At 32.7% G+C, this 22571-nt stretch overlaps 1 pseudogene; it reads left to right on the forward strand.

Annotated features, from left to right (window-relative positions):
* Positions 1-22571, forward strand: part of LOC117921942 — a 49430-nt pseudogene that overhangs the window by 18347 nt on the left and 8512 nt on the right.

Consider the following 22571-nt stretch of genomic DNA (forward strand, 5'->3'; position numbering starts at 1 on the left):
AAAAAAGAGGAGAATAAACATAGAGAAACATCAACTTGGTAAATTTAATGGAAATCAAATTTGAATTCTTTATCAAAACACAACATAGGCGTGACGAACATAATAAATATCAAATCAATAATATTCACTTACAGTAGTTGTGCCTCTGACAAACGAGTATAGGCTTTTACTATTTCTTCCCAAACAGGGCTTTTGTTCAAGGCACAATGCGTAGCATACACTGATGAGCCACCAAGCATAGATGAGTAGTACATCATTGTGGCATAGTTAGCCAAGTCAAGTTTGGCATATAAGTAAACCATATGTTCCATCTATATGATGACAGTAGCACGCAACAAGGAACCAGCAATCAGCATTAAGCTTCCCTGAAAATTCACAAGAATCAAAAGAGGGTACAAACATCAAAACTAAGACAACATTCTAACCTCCTGATAAGGAATGGAGGCCTTAATGAAACGAACAACAAAAACATACAATCAACTTTATCCATGTTCCTTATCTGGTGATCATTATTAGCTAAATCAAATGTACACTCAACCAACAATTCAGCAAAAATACATATTATACATAAAAAATAAAGGAATTGTGGTTAAGAGAACAAACCTCTTGGGCCCAAATTTCTACATATTTGGAGGCTATAAGCATTGCACTCATGCCTACCAACTGCAGTGCCCTCCTTGGCACAGTCTTAACTTAAAGGAACCGGTCGATTTTATGTTGATTGTAAGGTAAAGGGTTTATGGAATGAGTTCAAATTTATGGTGAACTTCAATTAACCAATCGACCAGAATTTATCTCATCTTCTCATTCACCTCAGGCTAGGAGTCCATATAGTCATGAATGTGGCTCTCACTCTGTACTATGCAGGAAGCCAATCAGTTAACAACTTATAACAGTAAACATGAAGAGGTCGACCAGTTTTATACTATTGGTTGATAAATTTTCTCAACCGGTAGACACTGCCAATTTGTTGATGCAGCACCAAAATGGGCAGTGGCTACCAGTAGAAAAAAAAAATGCAATCGGTTCATTTGTAGGTCGACCACAATTGATGTTTCCTTTTTCTGTCATTTAGATTTGTGATCTGGTGATAATGCAGTTATGCATAAATCTTACACAACATTTCAGTAACAACTAATTATTCATCTTCAACCTTCCAACATTCATTGGTTTCAATTCGTTTAGAATTGTGTCCTTTGTATATTGGGTGATGGAGAATAGAAAGAAGGATTAGATAATGCATAAATATTATATACTAATAATCAAGAACTTGATCTATTTCCAAGCCTAGATCATTTCTACATTTATCATAATAAGCTAGGTCACTCTCAAGGTCCTTTTGTATGGGTAAGACATAAGTAGAGAAGGTGGGGAAGTACTTATGAGTAAGACACATAGTGATACCAGCCATATGATCTGTTATTTGCCTTTTCTCCTTACCTACTTCTTCATTTTCAGCACATACAAGGTTAGGAGCACACTTAAAAGAAGTATTCCTGTAATTGATATAGAGATGACAAAGTCCAACTTTTTCTTCTTGTTGGAGCTGCTATTTTGTAGTTAAAAAACATCTTTACACACATGGAAATAAAATAAGCAGGAAAGGTAGAAAAATAAATACTCAAACCATAAATTCTTATGAGTGGTACGAAATGATCGAAAACATATTTGTAGTTTACAACCATGGAAGCAGGAGTTCAAGTCTCGGATATGTAGGATATAGTAGTATTAAGGATCAGGCCTGTTGTGCCATGGTCAACAAACTACCATTACTCTAATGTGGTGAGGACGAAACCATTCTATAGGGATTGGACAATCAATAACAAACTACCACTAACAATTTTAAATCTAGAAAAGAAGTGTTAAAGAAGCATAAAGAGTTGTAAATTCGAATCTTCTCATGAAATATATCAAAATAAGCTAGAAGAACAATATTAGTTGATAAATCTAGGGAAGCATAATATAATCCATAATTGTATAAGTAACTACATCATCCATATACAATCATCAACATTGAGGGAAAACATTTATGCCATTTATGTGAATGGCTTATCAGTACCAAAATAAGTCATAAGAGGAAGTCATAAATAGAAAATGTCAATTACATTAGCCAAATGTCCAAAAAAAAGTTTACTAACTATATAACTAGTGGGAAATGTAGAAATGGTCATATATGGTATGGGCCATGAAACGGGAAGTGGGCTCGCAAGAATACCATCATCTCATCATCATGCTGGCATCGTATAATCTGCATACCCGCTTTGAATTCCTCTTGGAAACCATCATTGCGATTCTCCAAAGATGTCAAACGTCGATCATTGGCTAACGCCATCTCCTCTAAGCGAGTACCAAGGGAGTTAATATAGGAATTAAGGTTATCCGATGCCTCTGCGTCATTCCTACCAATTTGTGAAGGATGATCTGCAACCGCCGTAGCTCCTACACCATCTTTTTACAGTATTGCCGTCACATTTGCATTTTTAGAAGCTCTTTCCTCTATATCCTGATTTTCATATTCTTCATCCTAGGAGGACCCGTTGTCTGAACACACATCTACCTCTTAAAGGGGGATAAAAGTCTTCATTTTCCAAAAACCATCTTTTTTTCGAACAAAATGCATGCACAGAAGTGAAGCCCGATCATATGTATAAAATGATTTGAGTTTCTTCTCATCTGCCTCATTTCGCAAATTCACATTGAAGTATTTGACAATCTTTGTGATAAACATGCCATATGGGAGCACTGAATCTTTGCTTAATGAACAAGATTTCATATGGCGGAAAATTATGTAACCCATATTAACTTTTCTTTTTGTGAGAATGTTGTCAACCAAAAATGCCTCCAAGAAAGATACATCGTCTCGATGACCTCTTTTAGGGATAAAAATATACGAGATCATGTGTTGTAGGATGTGACTCAACACAGTCAATGAATGAGAAGTTAGTATACCAGATTTCGAATAACCATAGAGCCTCTATATAGCTTCTGCAACTTTGAAACCTTCCATCCTTGGCCACTTCTTTGCTTCATATAAACAAACCCCTTCATTTGGAATGTCTAAAATTTGACAAAGTTTAGCGACATCAAAATTGATTTGTGCACCATTAATGGTTGTACTAATAGGTCCTTCATCTTCAAATTTCATATTACAGTAGAAACATTTCACAACCCTTGGATAAAGAAACTCTCTAACGGACACAATAGAAAGCCAACCCATTCTCGCGAAAAACATATCAAACCGGAAATAACTGAGCTTGGAAAAATCAATGTTCCTACTAGGGATTACGGTCCGATTGGAAAAATGAAGATAAAATCTTTGTGCTAGCTCTGGGGTTGTGAACGTAGCTCAATCAAAGGTGGCCTTCTTAAAAACCTAAATATTTTCATCGACGAGCGGTCATTTTCCTTTGTTGCCAGTGCATTGTGTTGCCTTCAGGATCTTCTGTTTGCTGTCGCTAGTCCATTGTGGGTCAAATCTCTTTCCTTTAGTCCCGAGCATCTTTGCTACCTCCGTTCTCTTCCGTTTGTTGTCGGTGGAGGTTGGTTCGACTGGTTCTCGTTTTGGAGCCATGGATATTTGGTTTAGGCTTCACGTATTTCGTGAAGATGAAGAAGACGAAAATAGAAGACGAAAGGGTTCAAGGTTAGAAGTGGGTTTCGGGTTAGAAGTGGGTTTCGTAGATCGGTCGACCTTCTTATTACATGGAAATGCATATAGTTTATCAACTGATACATTTTAATTAATTTAATGTCTTACATAAAGGAAACATTGTATTTGCTAAAATATTAATTTAATATTTTCCATATGAACTCGTTTAATTTTGCAATTGATTAGATGAAAAAATATTTGGATCTAGGTTAATTAAATTAATTAAGGTTATTTTTAAAAAAATTATATTTGGGCAATATAATATGATAGCGGCATTTAAATTAATTATGGTTAATTGACAAACATTTTGAATAAGTAGGATATAGCATGATAAGTGCAATAAATTAATGAAATAAATTTATAAAAAATTGTCATAAGTATGATATTGTAACATAGCTCATTTAAGTTACTAAGTTTAATTAACTAAAATTTCTGATATGTAGGAAATAGTATGATGATTTTATCAAACTATAGTTAGGTTAATAGAATAGAATTTAGAATAGCTACCATATAGTACGATAACGGCATTTCAATTAATTATGGTTAATTCACAAACATTTTGAATAAGTAGGATATAGCATCATAAGTCAATTAAATTAATGAAGCTTAATTTATTAAAAATTTTCATAAGTAGGATATCTTAACATAGCTCATTTAAGTAACTAAGTTTAATTAACTAACCTTTCTCATATCTAGGATATAGTATGATGCCTTAATTACAACTAAAGCATGTTAATTGATGAAAATCTATACTAAGTAGGAAATGGTATCAAAACATAATTAAAATAAATAGGGTAAATAACATTAAGAATTGTAAATATTATCAATCAAGTTCAAATCTCCACTTTATATTTTGTAAAGTTATACATATATCCATTTGAAATGGGTGTAATCATCCATATTAGGCTGACTTTCCCTCCTGCCTATAAAAGTTCTATTTAATGTCACCATAAAAAATGAACCAAAAAATGTAACTTTCAACCACCAAGTGTACCATTCTGCATGTTAGTTTTCTACATCTGGAAACTTATTCAAATATGTCATAACTTTAACAACCAACCACATAGATATGTTAGTAGTTATTTGGAAAGGAAAATATTTTAAGGAAGCTGGAGGGTGAATGAGGTCTTCTGTTTGTTGGAGCGTGCATAGCTTACAAAAAAACATCCAGAAGACAAATCTTCAGCTGAAGCTGCATCAGACTTGCACTTTCCATTGTCAAGGTATCATCCTTAACTCAATAAAGATATTTTAAACAAATCCATAATACCTTTTTCAAAGTGACTACTGTCAACCTTCAAATGGTTGGGGAAAATATTCCCAAAACCTAATTCTGATTTTTAAATTATATATAATGTGTTAAAAAAGTTAAGATTATCATTATCTATAGAACAATGTTAGTAATATGCATCAGTTGACTTTTTTATTTCAGAATCATGGGAAAATACACATGTGTGCAGTGTATACCGATTGAATAATTTCTCAACCGGTAGAATATCATCTCAATCGGTCCAATTGTTTCTTCAGCCGGTAGACACTGCAAAGTGGGACTATTTTCAATATAAAGACTAATTGGTCGACCAGATTGAAACCAGTAGAATAGCCGATGGCATCCTGTACTAACAAACTCGAGAATGGATGATGTATGCATTATAGGTTTCTTTGGAACTGTGCTATCAATTTAGATGAAAGTGAGACGATCAATTGTTACGGTATTATGCCGACAATTTTTTACGTGATTTATAAAACAATCAAGCAGGACTTTGAAGTGAAACATGAGGATGTCGTCAATGACGATACATATACTAGTGGCACTTACCACCTGGAAGGAAACAGTTTGAAAAAGAAGGTATTGCAGGGTATTTCAATTGAAGAAGTCAACAAATTACAATTCAATTGCATAGATGAGGTGGAAACATTTTACAGCATGTTTGCCAAAGTAACTGGATTTAGTATTCAAAAAGTTGATTTGAAACGAGACAAGAATGGAGTTATAATATCTCGAAAGTGCGTGTGTTCAAGAGAAGGACATCGAGCGACAAAGTTTATTCAAAATGACAAGCGACAACGTGAGCCACGATCGTTGACTAGAGTTGGATGTGAAGCAACATTTCGTGTAGGTTTGAATAGAAAAGATGGAAACTGGATTCTAAAGGAATTTAATGGAGAACATAATCATAATTTGGTCGATGCTATCAGCATACAATTCATTCGGTCTCATCGTACAATAAGTAATCCAAACAAGGCACAAGTTGATTTTTTGCGTAAAGTTGGTGTTAAAACAACACAAATTATGGACTATATGGTCAAACAATCAGGGGAACATCAACATGTTGGTTTCATACAAAAAGATATATACAATCACATTGATGCAATGCGTGGAATTGAAATTAAAGATGGTGATGCGGAAGCCGCATTGGCTTACTTATGTGGAAAGGCAAGAATCGATTCTTCATTTTTTTATAAATTCAACGTCGATGAAAAAAGTCGTCTAGCAAACTTGTTTTGGGCTGATTCAACGACTCAAATGGGTTATGCGTGTTTTGGAGATGTCCTAGCATTTGATACAACCTATAGAACAAATGCCTATGAAAAACCCTTAGTAATGTTGGTTGGTGTTAATCATCACCACTAGACAGTGGTATTTGGTTGTGAGTTATTGATGGATGAAAGTATTGGTACATATGAATGGGTATTGGAGACATTTTCTTATTGCAATGATGAATAAGAAACCCATATCCGTAGTAACTGATGAGGATAAAGCTATGCGTAAGGCAATTAAAAAAGTCTTTCCCGATGTGTGTCATCGTATGTGTTCATGGAATTTGCAACGAAATGCATTCACGAATGTGCATATTAAGGACTTTACAAGCATCTTTGCAAGGTGCATGTTCATGCGAGGGAATCCAGAAGAATTCAAAAGGTTTGGAATGAAATGGTTGAAAACTTGGGTCTTAATAACAATCGTTGGGCCATTGAGATTTATGGGAAATGTAAAAGATGGGCTGAGTCGTATTTATGTGGAAATTTCTTTGGAATGATGAGAAGCACACAAAGGTGTGAGAGTATGAATGCATATCTAAATAGATTCTTCAAAATTCATTTACGAATTTATGAGTTTGTACAACAATTTGATAGGGCGACAATGAGAATACGGCAAAACGAGGCAAAGGCAGAGTTCGAGTCAAACAATTCTTCACCCATTCTTTCAACCAAGCTATCCATACTTGAAAATCATGCTACGACTATATACACGAAAGAATCCTTCCTTAAATTTCGTGAGGAGATTAAGAATGCAGAGTTATTCTTTGTGGTAGACCTTGTAGGTGATGATTCAATGCGGGCATACACATTATCTAAGTTTAGACACCCGTACTTAAAGTGGGAAGTCCAATTTTGCCCAAAGATTGTAACATTAAAATGCTCATGCATGATGTTTGAGTCAATTGGCATCCTTTATTGCCACATGGTTGTTGTTAGGAAGGTGGAGCATTTGGAAAAGATTCATCTTTCATGTATTTTGAATAGGTGGACAAAGTTAGCAAAGGTGTATCCAAGTGATTACTACTCAAAAAGTACTCTTTTTATAGCTTGAAACTAATTGTTTTAAACACTTTTGAGTAGTAGTTAATACCTTTTAACTCAATTGGCACATTAAGGAACCTAGCAAGGTTACTAATCAGTTTTTGGCAAGTTTTGGTGTTTTTGTTGGCTCAAATCCAGGGCAATGCAAGTTAAAGCTCCAATACATGAAGAATCCAAGCTTTGGAGCACTTCATAGCCCTTTGCCAAGCCAATCAAAGATGCAAGGAAGAAAATCAGAGGAAGAAGTCCAACAACTAGCAATTTCACATGGCTGTGCAAAATCTCGCACACTATGCGAAACCACTTGAGGCAACTAAAGGATTTCGCACACCATGCCAAATTTCGTATGGTATGCGAAATCTGCCTATCCACCGACTTTGTTAGATTTTTATCTTCAAATATTTTGTGTAATTTCCTAGTTTCTCCTTGTAACCAACCTAGATATTTTCTTTTATATCTTTTTATATATCTTTTAGGTAGCTGATATATAAGAGGAGAGACAAAGGAAGAATAATGTATGTTTTTCATTAAACACTTGTAAATTCCTATAGTAAGAAAAATACAGAGCTTTTGCTCTGCCTTACTTTCTCATTTGGTTTTCACTTTTCTTTCTAGCCAAATAACCTTTGAGGATGATTTCTCAAGGGATGAGTGGCTAGGTTTTACGTTTCTTGGAGTAAGGGAAGCTAGGTAAAAGACCTGAATGCAAAGATGGGAGTTGTCCTTGCTTTAAATAAAAGTAGTTGTCAACCATTAATGGTTTTTATTTTAGGGTTTAGCTTAAATCCCTTCAAATCACCTTGAATGGCCAATACTTGGTAAGCTTTTTGAATTCTATGGGTACTTATTGCTAGATCCATGGATGTCCATTAGTTATCATTTACGAGCCATTGGAAGGTGGTTCAAGGTGAGAATCACCTTTAATGGCCATACTTGGTAAGCTTTTCGGATTCTATGGATGCTTATTGCTAGATCCATGTATGTCTATTAGTTATCATTTAAGAGCCATTGGAAGGTGGTTCAAGGTGAGGGTCTTTAGTGTTTGAAGCCATTAATGGGAAGCAATTACCATTTTTCATGAACTCTTTGGATCAAATCTTAATTGCTAAATACAAAACCGGTTTGGGAGATAACCATCCTTTATGTTATTGTCCCCAACGCGAGGAGGAGATCCGGAATCTCCCATTTTGCCTAAAAAACCCGATCCTAGTGACCTAAAGCTCCAAGAAACCTTTTCTTTGTAGTTAACTTCACTTATTATTTTTGCTTAACTTAAAATCAATCTTTATAACCACAATTCCATTTTCTTTAAAAGCTAATTTTCATAAGGAAAAACACCATTTTATTTCCTTCACTAATGTCAACTGTATGATGAAAACCCATCCCTGTGGACGATCCTAGAGCCACTATACTATGCTAGCTATGCTACCCTAGTGTGAGGTGATTTAAGTTTTATAAATTTTGTTGATAACACCCATTTGAGCCAAAATCAAATGGCATGACTATAATGGGGACGAATCACTAAGATCAGCATCGGTGAATGAAATGGATAACGACATGGATCGGTTTGTACGATACCACTACTACAAAAATTGAAAATAATGACATTTGATTCCTTGACGCTTTTCAAAAGTGTCATTATTTATATTATAATATGAGATTCAATGGCGCTTATTAGAAGGGTCATTTTTTAATGTAGTATTTTTCAATCCATGGCAATTTTTAGAAGCGTCATCATTTGAGAAGGCTTGTTTAAGCATTGTTTGGTATATGATGACGATTATTCCAAGCGTCATAGTAGTAATCTTGTACCTTGATGCTTTTAAAAAGTGTCATTGAATTATTGGTATAAATATACCTCTCCAAAAAATTGGCTCTCCTCCACGATATCTTACCCACCAAACTTTTCCTCCGCCATTTCAAAACCCCCAAATACTCAAACCAAAATCACCCAATGTACAAAACCAAATGGAAGCTATAGGAGACTTAACAATGGGTCATCATCACAAATCCTTCTGATATCCTTCCTTATTCCCAAACCCCCACTTTCCCAAAATCTCCTTTGTCACCATCATTGTAACCATCATAGTGAGAAAATTTTAATTGTCAATATCAACGATGAAACCTTAGAATCCCTTGATACCTCTGCGACTCCATCCTTTCGGTGGAAGAAGTTGTGGCTATTCACAGATAAGCACTACATTACTCGATCTCGGAAACCTAGAAGGGGATTTTCAGGCGGAGCCACTATAAAGTACTCATTGTTATGGTTATTGATGTGGGTCACAGTTATGGAGTTCTTGATCTAGTTATTGTGGGCAAGGGTTGGGGTGGCCATGGGGCATCATCTTGCCCAGATCCATAGGAAAGAGTATCACATGGGTTGGACTATTGTCGTGATTCATGGCAGAGTTGGCCCTGATTGGGGCTAATATCTAGGAGGTGATTCTTGGTTCTGGGTTTTTGCAGCTTTGGGTTGGAGTTCTAGTTACTGCATCTGATTGGTAAGTCTTTTGATTTTTAAATTGCATTTTATTATCTGATATTTTTCAATTGGTTTTATTAAATTTAACCTTTCATGAACTGTCAACGTCTTCAATCTCAGTGTTATATATTTTAGGTTTTGAATAGATTTTGCTGGAGTTGTATGTTTTTAATTATATATTTTAGGATTTGTTTTAAGGTCTTTTAGACCTCTTAAAACAGTCATTATCAACTCATCATAAATATGTTTTATGATTTTTCATGTTGTACATGACATTGAGGGAATATTTTAAAGGAGATGATATTCTCTAACAGAATCGTGTTCATTGCTCCCTCTTTCACGAATATAGCTTTGGCTGTCATTTCTAAAATTTAATTATGTGATGTGCTTCTTTTTTAGATAGAGAGAGTCATAGTGGTAGCCTTTAAGTGGGAATATGAAGTTGGATCTCATGCATTTGCTTGGTTGAGATATACAAGGCTTACATGCTCGGGCTCTATTGAAACTCCAAGAATCAGCAAAGAAAGTCACTGACAGTTGTTTTCCCAGGTTTCATCATTCAACTCATCAAAGCTTTATATAAAGATGATGTCTTCCCATAGTGTGGGTTGTGTATGAGCTCTCCTTTATTTGTTGTAGATTGGAGTTGGTGGATTCCTTGAGAGACAAGCAAAAAATATTTCATCCAAATGGACTAGAGTCAGAATATGCCCAATTGTTGTTTGCATATGCAAAATCATCATCACTGTTGAGAGAAACTGTATTTCATTTTCTAGAAAGGTTGAATAGAGATGAGAAGTAATAAAGGGTCAGAGGATTATTAAGACACTAAAAAACAAATGAGAGAGAAGAGATTTGTTAAGAAGTGAATAGGGTATCAAAGTGGATGAAGAATGATTTACAAGTGGATGTCCTCTTTGTTGGTAGTTTGCATTTCTCATTCATTTCCCTTTTTTTAGCCATCTTGGTTTCAATTTTTCTTTTGTTTTTTCTCTCTCCAATTCCTTTTCCCATGCTGTACCTTGCACTCTGAACCTGCTATTTGTCTACAACCTTAGGTGATGAGACACATTCGACTCTATAATATTTTTAAAAATAGTTTTTAATAGTAGTTTCTAAAAAAAAAAAATTAGAAACAAAATTTTATTGCAAGATTCAAATGTCAAATACCTTATTTATTGGTGATTATATTTATTAATAAAACTCAGCATAAGTAGCTCTAGTATTTGTACATGTCCTTGCTTCTCTCAAAACTTAGAAAAATTGAACTTCATTTGAATTCCTATATTGATGGCCTTGTGAGCACATAAACAAAGCATATTTAAAATAGAGCATATTTATTAAAATTTAATATCTTAATAAAATAGATGTATCAAATTATTCTTTTCAAGTTTTACTTGAACACAAATTAGTGTAACCGACTTTTGTCAGCTTTTGATTAGTTCTCATGCCAATGAAATAGATGATTGGTTGCAATTTTTCTCAACAGGTTTGAGACCTTGAAAATCAATTGCAAAGGAAAGGAAAACCAGATTAAAACAACCATTGGGTAAAATAAAACTTAATGTTGTCAATCTCATTGCATCATTCACTTCAGTTTCTAAATCTATATTATTTAAATTTCTTAGAAATATGCATGTAAGTAAGACTTCTTACTTGGGATGGATGGAAGCAACCAACAATGGCTTGCTTATTCCTTCTAATGCTCATAGTGAGAAGATCAACCCAATGCTGGTTGAGGTTACGAAATAGGAAATCCCGTAGGAGGATCTTCAAATTAGTGAACGCATTGGCATTGGTAAGAATTTATTCTCCTGAATTTATTCATTCTTGTTGAAGAAGAAAAAATCTTTTGGTAATAGGAAACACTTCATTTATTATCTATTTAATATAGGTTCCTTATATTTTGTGTTTCACTTTACTTTTGATGATGTGACAAGAAATCTTTGAATTTTTTGGCAAATTATGATACTTCAAAATGAGTTTCAAACATAATATTTAAATAGTTGATGGATAATGATAAGAAATAGAGATGCTTAAATCAAGCTTTAATTAAATAAACCATTTTCATACCAAAAATAAATTCCAAGGTTTTAACACAAAACAAAATGAGAAAGGAATATATATATATATATATATATATAATCCCTAAAAAGAAGTGATTATTGAAAATGGAAGACATTATACCATGACTCTTGAAAAACTACTGTTAAATTATATAAGATTATTTGATAATAAAATTTTGCACTTTATCAACCAGATTATTGTAAAAAATAACAAAGAAAGAAGTATAAAAATGTCAAGGCCAAATGAGAGCTTATTTAGTGAGGCTAACATCCTTTTGAATTCTTAATATTTGAGAGGTTTTGGAAACATGTTATTGCTAGAAGAATGCCGCTCTTAAGATTAATTTCAGGCAAGCCTACGAATCAATGAGAATTAAGAAGAATACTAGAGCTACTCTTGAGTGGGAATGTAGCTTTGACAAAGTTTGATCCAGGGGGTTTCCCTCTTAGGTTTATGTAAACTAGGATGAAATCTAAACAGATTTCTTCTTTCTGTTTAGATCATTAGAAGTACTTCCATTGATTACAATTCTGTTGTAGGTGCAAGCATTTAGAAGTTTAGAGTTCTATGTGTGCTACCAATGATGTTTTCTTTATTTTTTTTTCCATTATTTTTCTTTTGATTTTATGAGTTCTACACTTGTTGCTCTTTAAATCTAATTGCATTTTTAGAATTTCCACATGTTCTAGAAGTTCCTAAGCATTGCCATAAACATGAGTATTTTTTTATGTCCATGTACAAATGCTAAAACACCCTCTAAGAAACTCTAGCTCGTCTAGAAAATTGATAGTTATATATCTGTTAAAGATGCTCTATCAAATTAAATTTTGGCTTTAGGGTGGTTGGTAAATTAGCAATAATCTCCAAACGTATGAGAGATTTCACCCAAAAACCAACTGGTGTTCATTCACTATTATTACTTTATAGATTAGCTCTATAAATGTTTTCTCCCATTTTCTAATGCTTTCACAAGTATAGTTTTTTTAGCTTTTTGCTAAGTTATCCTTGAAGTTTGAGGTGTTAGCATGGAACTTCTGGTGACTATCATGCCTTTATTGGATAACTTTTCCACCAAGGAAATGGTCAAGCCTTCTACCTCGTTAATTAGGCATTTAGTCTATTTTACGTGATCTCTTTTCTATATTAGGGCATTTGACCTCCTTATGTTGGATGTCTTGTTTCCCAATGATTTTGTTTGGAATATTGAGGCATGCATTAGAGTTGGTAATTATTTTTTGGATGCATGCATTAGAGCTGTTAATTATTTTTTTCCTATCCAAAAAAAAAAAAAAAACACCCATTTAGAGCCCATTAGTGAATGATTTTGAGAGAGTGAGAAAAACTTTCTAATGCTTAGAAGTACTTTGTTATAGAAATTAGGCATTTGACAAAATTTTGGAAATCACTTTTAAAATTTTGGAAAATCACTACATAGGTGATTCTTCCAAAATTTTTTATTTTTTTTTATTTTTTGGTTATGTGACATATTACCAAAAACAATATCAAAGCATTTTTTTATTTATAGCCAAACCCTAAGTTATTCTCTTTAAAAGTGGTCATAATGGAAGTGTTATTAACAAAAGTATCATAGATTAAAAGTGCTACAGGCTAAAAGCGCTTTAATTAAGGTAACTCTCGAACAGACTCTTTGTCTCATGAAGGTCATCCATGGTAAATGATATGATTTATTTCTAATTGATACACATTAATTTTGGATGTCAATTTTACTAAAGTCATTGATTTTGTGAAATGGTAAGATAATCAATTGGGATTTTTTTATTGGTAATAATCAATTGGGTTCTTATGTTTGAATGTATATCTAAAGATGAAAGAATGTCTATTCTCAGTGAATATTGCATCTTGTTGTCATAATTAGAAGCCTTAATCACATTTGGTCATAGAATAACTCTTAAAGTTCGGGACATACTTTCGTTATTAAGTTTGGGACAATCTCAAAATAGAGAAATAAAAGTACTTTGGAGTTTCTAATTCAATTCCCCTATTTTTTTTTTAGTGTTTTTGAAGCTTCCTTAATGTTTATAGGTAGAGATGGTTATGGAAAATTGGTTCAGAGAGCATTGGAAGCCCAAAGGCATCTTGTAGATTCTAGTTCTAAGTCAGTTCCAGGAACAAAATCTTTTCATATAGATATCTGGTTTCCTGACAACATATTGCATATTTTGGCTTCTTTTATGGAAAATTCCATGTTTTTTGCTCATGTAGTCATTGCATTTCAATCTTATTGTTATCATGTTCTCAATAACTTGACTTTTAGACTTAGAACTCCTTTAAAGCAATTCAGTGATCCCAAATGATAATTATCCTTTCTTACTGCTTATTAAAGAAGAACGTTTATCCACAAACTAAGATGAATATATATAAATTTTTTTTAAGCAAAGATATTTTATTGACGAAGTGCCTAATAGATGGCCTGCAACCCAAGTATACAAAAAGTATATAAAGCCTGCCAAATAATTTTTATTTCCTATTTTTTCTTTTCTTGTGATTAAAAAAATGTGAAAACTATTTTTAAAAAGTGAAATTATAAAATCTTGTTTGATGTGGAGTTTTTGCTCATGTAAAAAATTTAAAATAAACATACTTAAAATTTTATATAATATACCTGTAATGTTGTGGAATATATTATTATAAAGGATATTATTATTATTATTATTATTATTATTATTATTATTTAAGGTTCCTTTGAGAGGTTCTATCTAACTTTCATAGGTTGTTTCCCTCGTTATCTTTTTAATACATTCTTTTTAAAGATTTTTGGTCTTTGCTGATTTTATTTTGTATTGTATTCTCTGCACATCATCTTATTAGTAGTGATATTTCTCAGGGTGCTCATTAGATGGGCCACTGCCATGACAACATAGGATTGTTTGTTGGCACTCAGTATTGTTTTTTTTTTTTAAAATGTATACAGGTAAAAGATTTCAAGTTCAAGAGTAGATATGCAACCAACATGAATACTTTTGGCTTCTTCTTCTTCTTGTAATATTATTTTTGATAAGGAATTTAGAGACCTTGTTTTTTGGTACATGTGTACTTTTTTTTTGTTGAAGTTGGAAAATATGCTTGTTGTAAATATTTTGATACATTTACAAATTTACGTATTAATTAACTATGTAGACATTAGTTCTTTATCATGATATTATTCCCAAATTTATTCAATTTCTTTTGGAAGATATAGTTATTAATATTGAAGTTATTGTTTTGTACTTCATAAAAATCATGCAGCCAAAATTATATATAACAGGATATACAAAATATATCATTTTAATAGGGGGATTTTCAATATTATTATCCACATAAGATGACACTTTTTTTAGTGTCAAAATAGACAAATGATATTTTGGACATTCCTTGGTGCTAGTGTAAGTGTTAACATAGGTAGATCAATAATGACGCTTTTCAAGGTGTCAATATAGATTAATCAACAATGACGCTTTATAAAGCATCAAAGATAATGAACATTAAAGATGACGCTTTAAAAGTGTCAACATTGAAAATTTGGTGGAATAATGGCACTTAAAGAATGTCATGCTTTTGGAAAGATGACACTTGGATAAGTGTCAATGCAAGTGCTTTTTATAGATGATGCTTTCTAGAAGCGATATGGTTGCCTGCACCCATTCCTTGACAGGGGTGAAAAGGACATTTTCGAGAGGCGTCATCTTATACATTTATTGACGCCTAAAAAGCGTCATTATTGCCCTTTTTTCTTATAGTGTACGGTTCATTGAGTTCAATGTGCAACAAGCTCTCCTACTATGCGTCAGATACATCATCTTCATTTCTACTAACGAAAAATGAAATAGAAAATTTAACGGTGAGAATGGAGGAACTTTATAAGAGTAATTTAAAAGGCAAAAAAGTAGCAGCAAATGGAGCCACAAGTCCTCACCAAGTTCGTGATCCAAATATATTGAAGACTAAAGGAAATCCAGGCAAAGTTGCATCAAATTTTCAAAAGGGAAGACTATGTAGTCGTTGTAAAAGAGTGGGCCACACAATTCGAAAGTGTCCAGAAGTTACAATCCATCATACTGGTAATTAGCGTGATATGGTATGTGAGATTGAATAAGAATTTGTCGCTAATTTGAAGCTTTTTAGGTGTACTTACATAAATAACTAACACAATTTTTTTCATTGCATTATGAGTATGGTGCAGGAAGGTAATTTGTCTTCCCAATGTGACATTCAAATGGAAATGATGCCTTCAACAAATTCATCAGGTCACATGTTTGGCACTTTACCTCATGTACAATAGGCTTGTTATATAACAACGTAAACATTGATAACATCTAATTTAACAGTAATTGACAGTACTTAATCTTTGAAAATGCTGGGAATTGGAGAGGAGCATTTGTGGAATGACCCATCTGACATGTATATAGATTTTGGAGTACTTGGCAATGTAAGCTCGGGGATTGAAAACATTTTGGACATGAATTTTAATTATGCATTACTTAATAATTTTGTTGAAGTAATTGGAATGGAATTGGATGGCTCAATTTTAACCATGGAATGTGCATGTGCAAATAACAGGATTTGAGGAATATGAAGAAAATATTACAACACCACGTGAAGGCGGGGATCCAAACAATACTCCAAATGAAAAGGATATGCAACATTTTTGTTATTCCTTAACAGAGTAAGGGATGACAAGTATTAAATCAGTATTTCTATCATTTGATATTATCACTTTGGCTAATATGTACTTTTAAACCAAGTATTTAATGAAAAGTTTGAATTCCCAACTAAAGTCAAATTGATTGATAGAATGCACTATCCTCCAGATTTATAATTTATTTTATAACAAGTGGTAAAATGATTGGTCAAACGAGAAACCAATTAATTTATATTATGTCAAAAAAATAGTTGGGCATGCAGATATAATTAAAGGAAAATGTGGTTAAAGTTTGAAAATTCGGTGGTAATAAATTAACTATAAGAAAGTAATTGATTTGATGTAATTCATATGCAATTGGTAAATGTAGTGATATAACTCAAAATGGGTAAATCATAATTCGGTAATTTGGAATTGTAGTTTCCATCATTTCCAATCCTTTTAATTGTACCTAATGGCTCAATCACTAATGTTAACTGGTTGAAAAGTATCCGCTACCACTTATAGTTATTTATCAGACGGTAGTTGTACTGAGAAAATGCATGATTGCCATAAAATTTTCAATTGATTGACACTGCATACAATAATTTCTCCATGAGAAATTTCATCAATCGGTCATTTGAGCTTCTCAACTATTAGACACTGCATCCAATATTGCTTGAACTGGTTGTGAAATTTCCTCAGTCGGTTGGGGAAAATCCTCTGTCGGTAGACACTACATCCATAAGGTCATTATCCGGTTGAGGAATGTTCTCAACCAGTTGTCTTAATTCCATGGCCAGTAGACACTGCACGCAACTGAACCGGTGGACCAATTAGTATTGGTTGAAGCACATTTCTCAACTGGTAACACTGCCTTTAGAAGTCCTCGTTGTAATTCACTCTTGCTAATTGCTAAATATGAATCGGCTAACCTATACTCCCACCGAAACTGACTATATACTTTTGACCATAGATAAATGAATATATATATATATATTTGAAAAGCAACCCAAAATATATAGGGACAAAAAACATTTAAAAACCTGATAAATCGTACAAAATCATACATGTCGAAAATGAATGATGCTATATATTACAATTTCATTTTTTCGACTATATTGAAAGAAGAGTATAGCATATTAAAATAAAACTGACTTGATCATGAACCATGTATGGTCATCCGAGGTCACAACTTCCTAATCAACATGACATATGTGGAGATGGAAATGATAAGTATTAAAAAAACAACAAATGTCATAATAATAATTTTTTCATTGCTCGTGTGGATGTCTTTGTACAAACAATAGCCAAAATGGTTTGTTTTTCTTTGTTTCCCTCGTGTAAAACTAAATCACTTGCTATTCCCAACGTATTTTAATAGAATTACATAAGTTGGAGGCCTTCATGGAATCTCCATTTTTGAATGTTTGCATATGTTTAATAACATGCACTCCACAGTCCCACCTAAGAAAAATATAAGAAAAGAAAAACAACTTATTGAATGAATGTATAATTATAGCTCAGATAAACAATATTAATGTGAGTAATGTATTCATACTAACCCATTATCTTGGGTCGGAATTGAAGGAGCCCAATCAATGGAGAATTGGAAGACATCTTTCCTTATGTCATACACTGCATACACTGCATACAATAAATCGGAACTCGTCCCAACTCCTTGATCGCAATGAATCCAAAATTTGGATGTGAGAGTTTTTAAAGTCAATGACGCAAACATACTAATGATCGGGGCACTCATCATGCATTAAAATAAATAGCTGTAAAGTTAGGAAAACAATATCTATGAGTAGGGGCACATAATATCAACGCTATTGTAAGTGAAAACAATATTTACTCTAAATTTGATATGTGCAATTAAATATTACAAATTATTACTAACCTTCTCGCAATCATCCAATTCGCTGATTTACTTACTCACGATGGATGTTTTTCTATCAAAAAAAAGAGGAGGAGGACTCTCGCACAAAATCATTTGCTAATAATAGAACATAATACGAACATTAGTATATTGTACTTAATATATAAGTAAACAACAAGAGATATCTGAGCTTATTGAAAATGTCGTGGGAAGATCTTATACTTCGTATGCCTATGAATTGCCTCTCAAAATAATTTAACTTTGATGCTTTTAGATTTATTACCTGTTGTTAAACAATAACCTCAATAAATTTATTTAATTAATAAAACACGCATTTTATATAAATGAAGTAGGTACTTATAACATCCAACAAATTTTGTCTAGGACGTAAGCACTCAAAATCTCCACGAACTCCATGTTCACAAGCAAAGTCAACAAGAAGCTCACTAAAATAATAATATGTTAAAACATTGTTGACAGAATTGGAAAAATATGAAGGCTAAAATTGTAACAACACATCTATGAATGTTCTAGACACTACAAACCTTTTTGACAATGCTTTATTGAAAACATAATCAGCAACAAGAGATTGAAGTACATTGAATGATTGAGCATCCACCACGTCTTCACGAATGGATATGGGGATTGACTAAATTGAAAACAAAGACATAATTATTAGCTATATATGTTGAGTATCAAAAATAAGAACATGATATTAAACTATTTGTATTATACCTCTAATACTTGACGTTTTCCCATCTTCCTTAAATTGTGTACAAACGGGGAGACCTTGAATTTACTTGGTTTCCTCTCCCTTAATGTACGTGTTTTCATGACATGCTCGGGAAAACCACAAAGTGCTCGTAATGGTTCCTAATATGGAAAATGCCATTAATATACATCTATTTACTATGTAATGGTTAAGTAGTTGTAAAGAAAATAATTTTTTTCTTTTATAGGATACATACCTTTCCATAATCTCTTCTAGTTCTTTTGATTGGTAGTGGTAAAATATCAACATTTTTGTCCGGAATGATATGCATTTTAATTGATGTAGCACATGCATTTTCATTCTTTCCATTCAAGTCCTTAGTGCATAACTTGTCAATTGACAAAGTGTGAACATAATATTCATTTCCTTTGTTATTGTCCTTATCTTCCAAACTTCTCTCGCATGAGAGAATGTCATTCTTCGTTCCCTCCTCGTGCATTCTCAAAGGTTTTTCGCTTGACCCAAGGAAGAGACCTTTCAATGTAGTACATTTCTCCTCAAATTCAATAAAAACTTTTTCACAACTACTACTACTTGCACCATGAGACAAATCAATTAGATGTGTCTTTAATTGTTGAAAGGTTTATCCATCTCCATTAAGCTCCCACCATCAACCTAGTGATATATAGGAACTTCATTAATAACATCATAATACAAGGGTTCACTACTAATATTGATAGTCACAATGAATATTGTAAAACTTACTCATTTAATAACATCTTTGTTTGGATTGAGTTCAAATTTCCCATCCTCCTCATTCTCCCCCTCCATTGTCTTCGCATTTTCATCAATGCAATCCCTTATCTCATTTTGTATCACCCATATTTTGACCTACAATATATTCAAAATATAACACATATCATATTTAAATTCACTAAAAACTTAAACCAATATTAAAAGACTTTTGAAACTATAACTTACATTGTCATTCACATATCCACCCAGTTTTTTCAATCTTCGTTTCATATCCAATACTTCATCATCTCTCTAAGCAGTAATCCAAGGAGAAGGTTGAGTATATAGCAGTAGAAATTTCTCTTCGAACGATATATGCTCGTGGTAGAATAACTGCAATTATATTTTACATAGATATATAGTTAGTTCACAAATTTTATTATAAAAAATTCAAAATTCACTATGATGTAAATTATGTACAAGGACATTACCATTAAAAACAATAAGCAACCGAAAACCCCACTTTTTTGGTTCATCTTAAACTCTTCAATCCCATGCACAAGATAAGACAACACAATTTCAGCCCAATTCAACTTTTTTATTTAATCGATGTCTTCCACAAGATGTAAGAAAGAAAATTTCACAAAAAACTTCATTGTTGGACACAATAATGCACCCAACACAAATAATACAAAACAAACTTTGAAATCTTTTCCACCTTCTTTATCCTCCCTAATCTAATTTTCTAACATCACTAATGGCAATCACCCCTTTTTATCACAATATTTTTTACATAAATCATTCTTATGGCTAACATCTTTGTTCATGTCAATCTTCAACCCTCTTGCCCTCAATCCCATAATAAATTCAACATCAATGGAGGATAATTTGATACAAGTATTATACAACTCTAACATATAAGTGTTCGGATTGAAACTATTTATCAACCAAAGACATAACCCATGATCAATTTTCCTACATCGAAGTTGCAAGAGGTTACCAAATCTTATTTCTTCTATGGCTGCTTTTTGCTTTGGTTCTAATTCTTCAATAACTCTAATCACTCGCTCGGGTGAGCATCAAGTCTGAAGATATAACTGAAAAGATACACAAACCTCAAACATGTTTACATTAATATAATTTGCAACAAATACATAAGTAATTAAATTTTATATTCATTACAAAAAAATTTACCTTTGGACCCACACCCTTTTGAAGTGAATATTGTTTTGAACTTTCTTTTGACTTTGCCATGAAATCTTCTTTTTTCTACTTTTGAAAGTGCATTCCACTTCTTGCTCAATTTTTTCCTCAACTACATTAATTGGTCACTTACTTTAAATTCTTTTTTTTAAATGTAATTATATTAGCCACAACAATATTACTCTTTACATCATCATTTATCTTCACTCCTTTATCCTTCTCTTTGATCATGGCCAATTGATCGTTACTACAAAACAAATTCAAACAAATATAACTATAACAACCACAAAAAAATAAATAAAAAAACATATTCTTTTACATATTTTTATTTTCCCCTACTAATAATGTATCCAAGCTCCGATAGGCCTCTTTGGATTTCTAACAACTTCAACACCATCGCGTTCACTCCTAAAAATTAAATCAAATCATTTAAGTCAATTTTTATAATATGATTTCAGATATAATAAATCAAACATACTTTCACCACCACTACAAAATCCTCCCTAAATCTCTGTACACATGGTCACATATTAATTAATACCCTTTTCTCTAAACTTATTGTTGAGTAGCTAAGGGTCTAAGAGAAGTTTTTTGGCTGTTGTGAAAAGAAATAGGTTCTCTTGCAAAAATGAGCCAATCTTTTGAAAGTAATTCACCTAATGAAGAATGGGAGTCTATTGTATACAATTTACAACTAAATTCTGGTTTTTGTTGTGGTTTAACTGTTATATTTCCTTAAAATTCTAAATCAAGTCAACCAGCAATATGCATTTCGATTTTCAATCATTTTTTTTCCTCAAAATTTATTTGATTTGCAGTTTCATGATGATGACATCATTTTAATAAGCATTTAAGAAGGAAATTTATGAAGAAGATCAATTGCATCTTTCTTATACTTTAGGCTCCCAGTTGATTTTGATATTTGTCTTTACAATTATTGCCAGGAAGATCTATACTATCCATATCCACTGGTTCAGGATATTCTATGGGCATCTCTTCATAAGGTGTTTGAGCCTATTTTGGGGCATTGGCCCGGAAACAAGTTGAGAGAGAAGGCCTTATGCACTGTAATGCAGCATGTACACTATGAAGATGAGAATACACGGTATATATGCATAGGGCCTGTGAACAAGGTACATGTGAAGTATAGAAAGGTCCTTTGAACTGCAATAAATGTAGTGATTACTAAGTTCAATAAAGGTACCGATTACTATTAATTAAGAACTAAACCAGTTAGCTTCTTTAGTTCTACCACTCCACTCAGGTGCACTTGATCTAATTGTCTGTTCTTTTCTGTTCCATGAAGCTCTTGATTTCCTGTTATCTGATTTGTACAGGTGTTAAATATGCTTTGCTGCTGGATTGAAGATCCAAACTCAGAGGCCTTTAAGTTGCATATTCCAAGAATTATTGATTATTTGTGGATTGCTGAAGACGGCATGAAAATGCAGGTCCATAAATAGTATTAGGTGGTGTTTGTTTTTTTGACTTTTTACTGAAAACCATTTAGTTTTAGAATTTAGATTGTTTGTTTTTTTACTTTTTCATGACTTATTATAAACTTTTTACTAAATAGAAAAAGCCAAAATATGTGGCTTTTTCTAAATAAAAAAAATAACACAATTGTTTTTTTTA

Source organism: Vitis riparia, chromosome 9, assembly GCF_004353265.1.
Source record: "Vitis riparia cultivar Riparia Gloire de Montpellier isolate 1030 chromosome 9, EGFV_Vit.rip_1.0, whole genome shotgun sequence".
Lineage (NCBI taxonomy): Eukaryota > Viridiplantae > Streptophyta > Magnoliopsida > Vitales > Vitaceae > Vitis > Vitis riparia.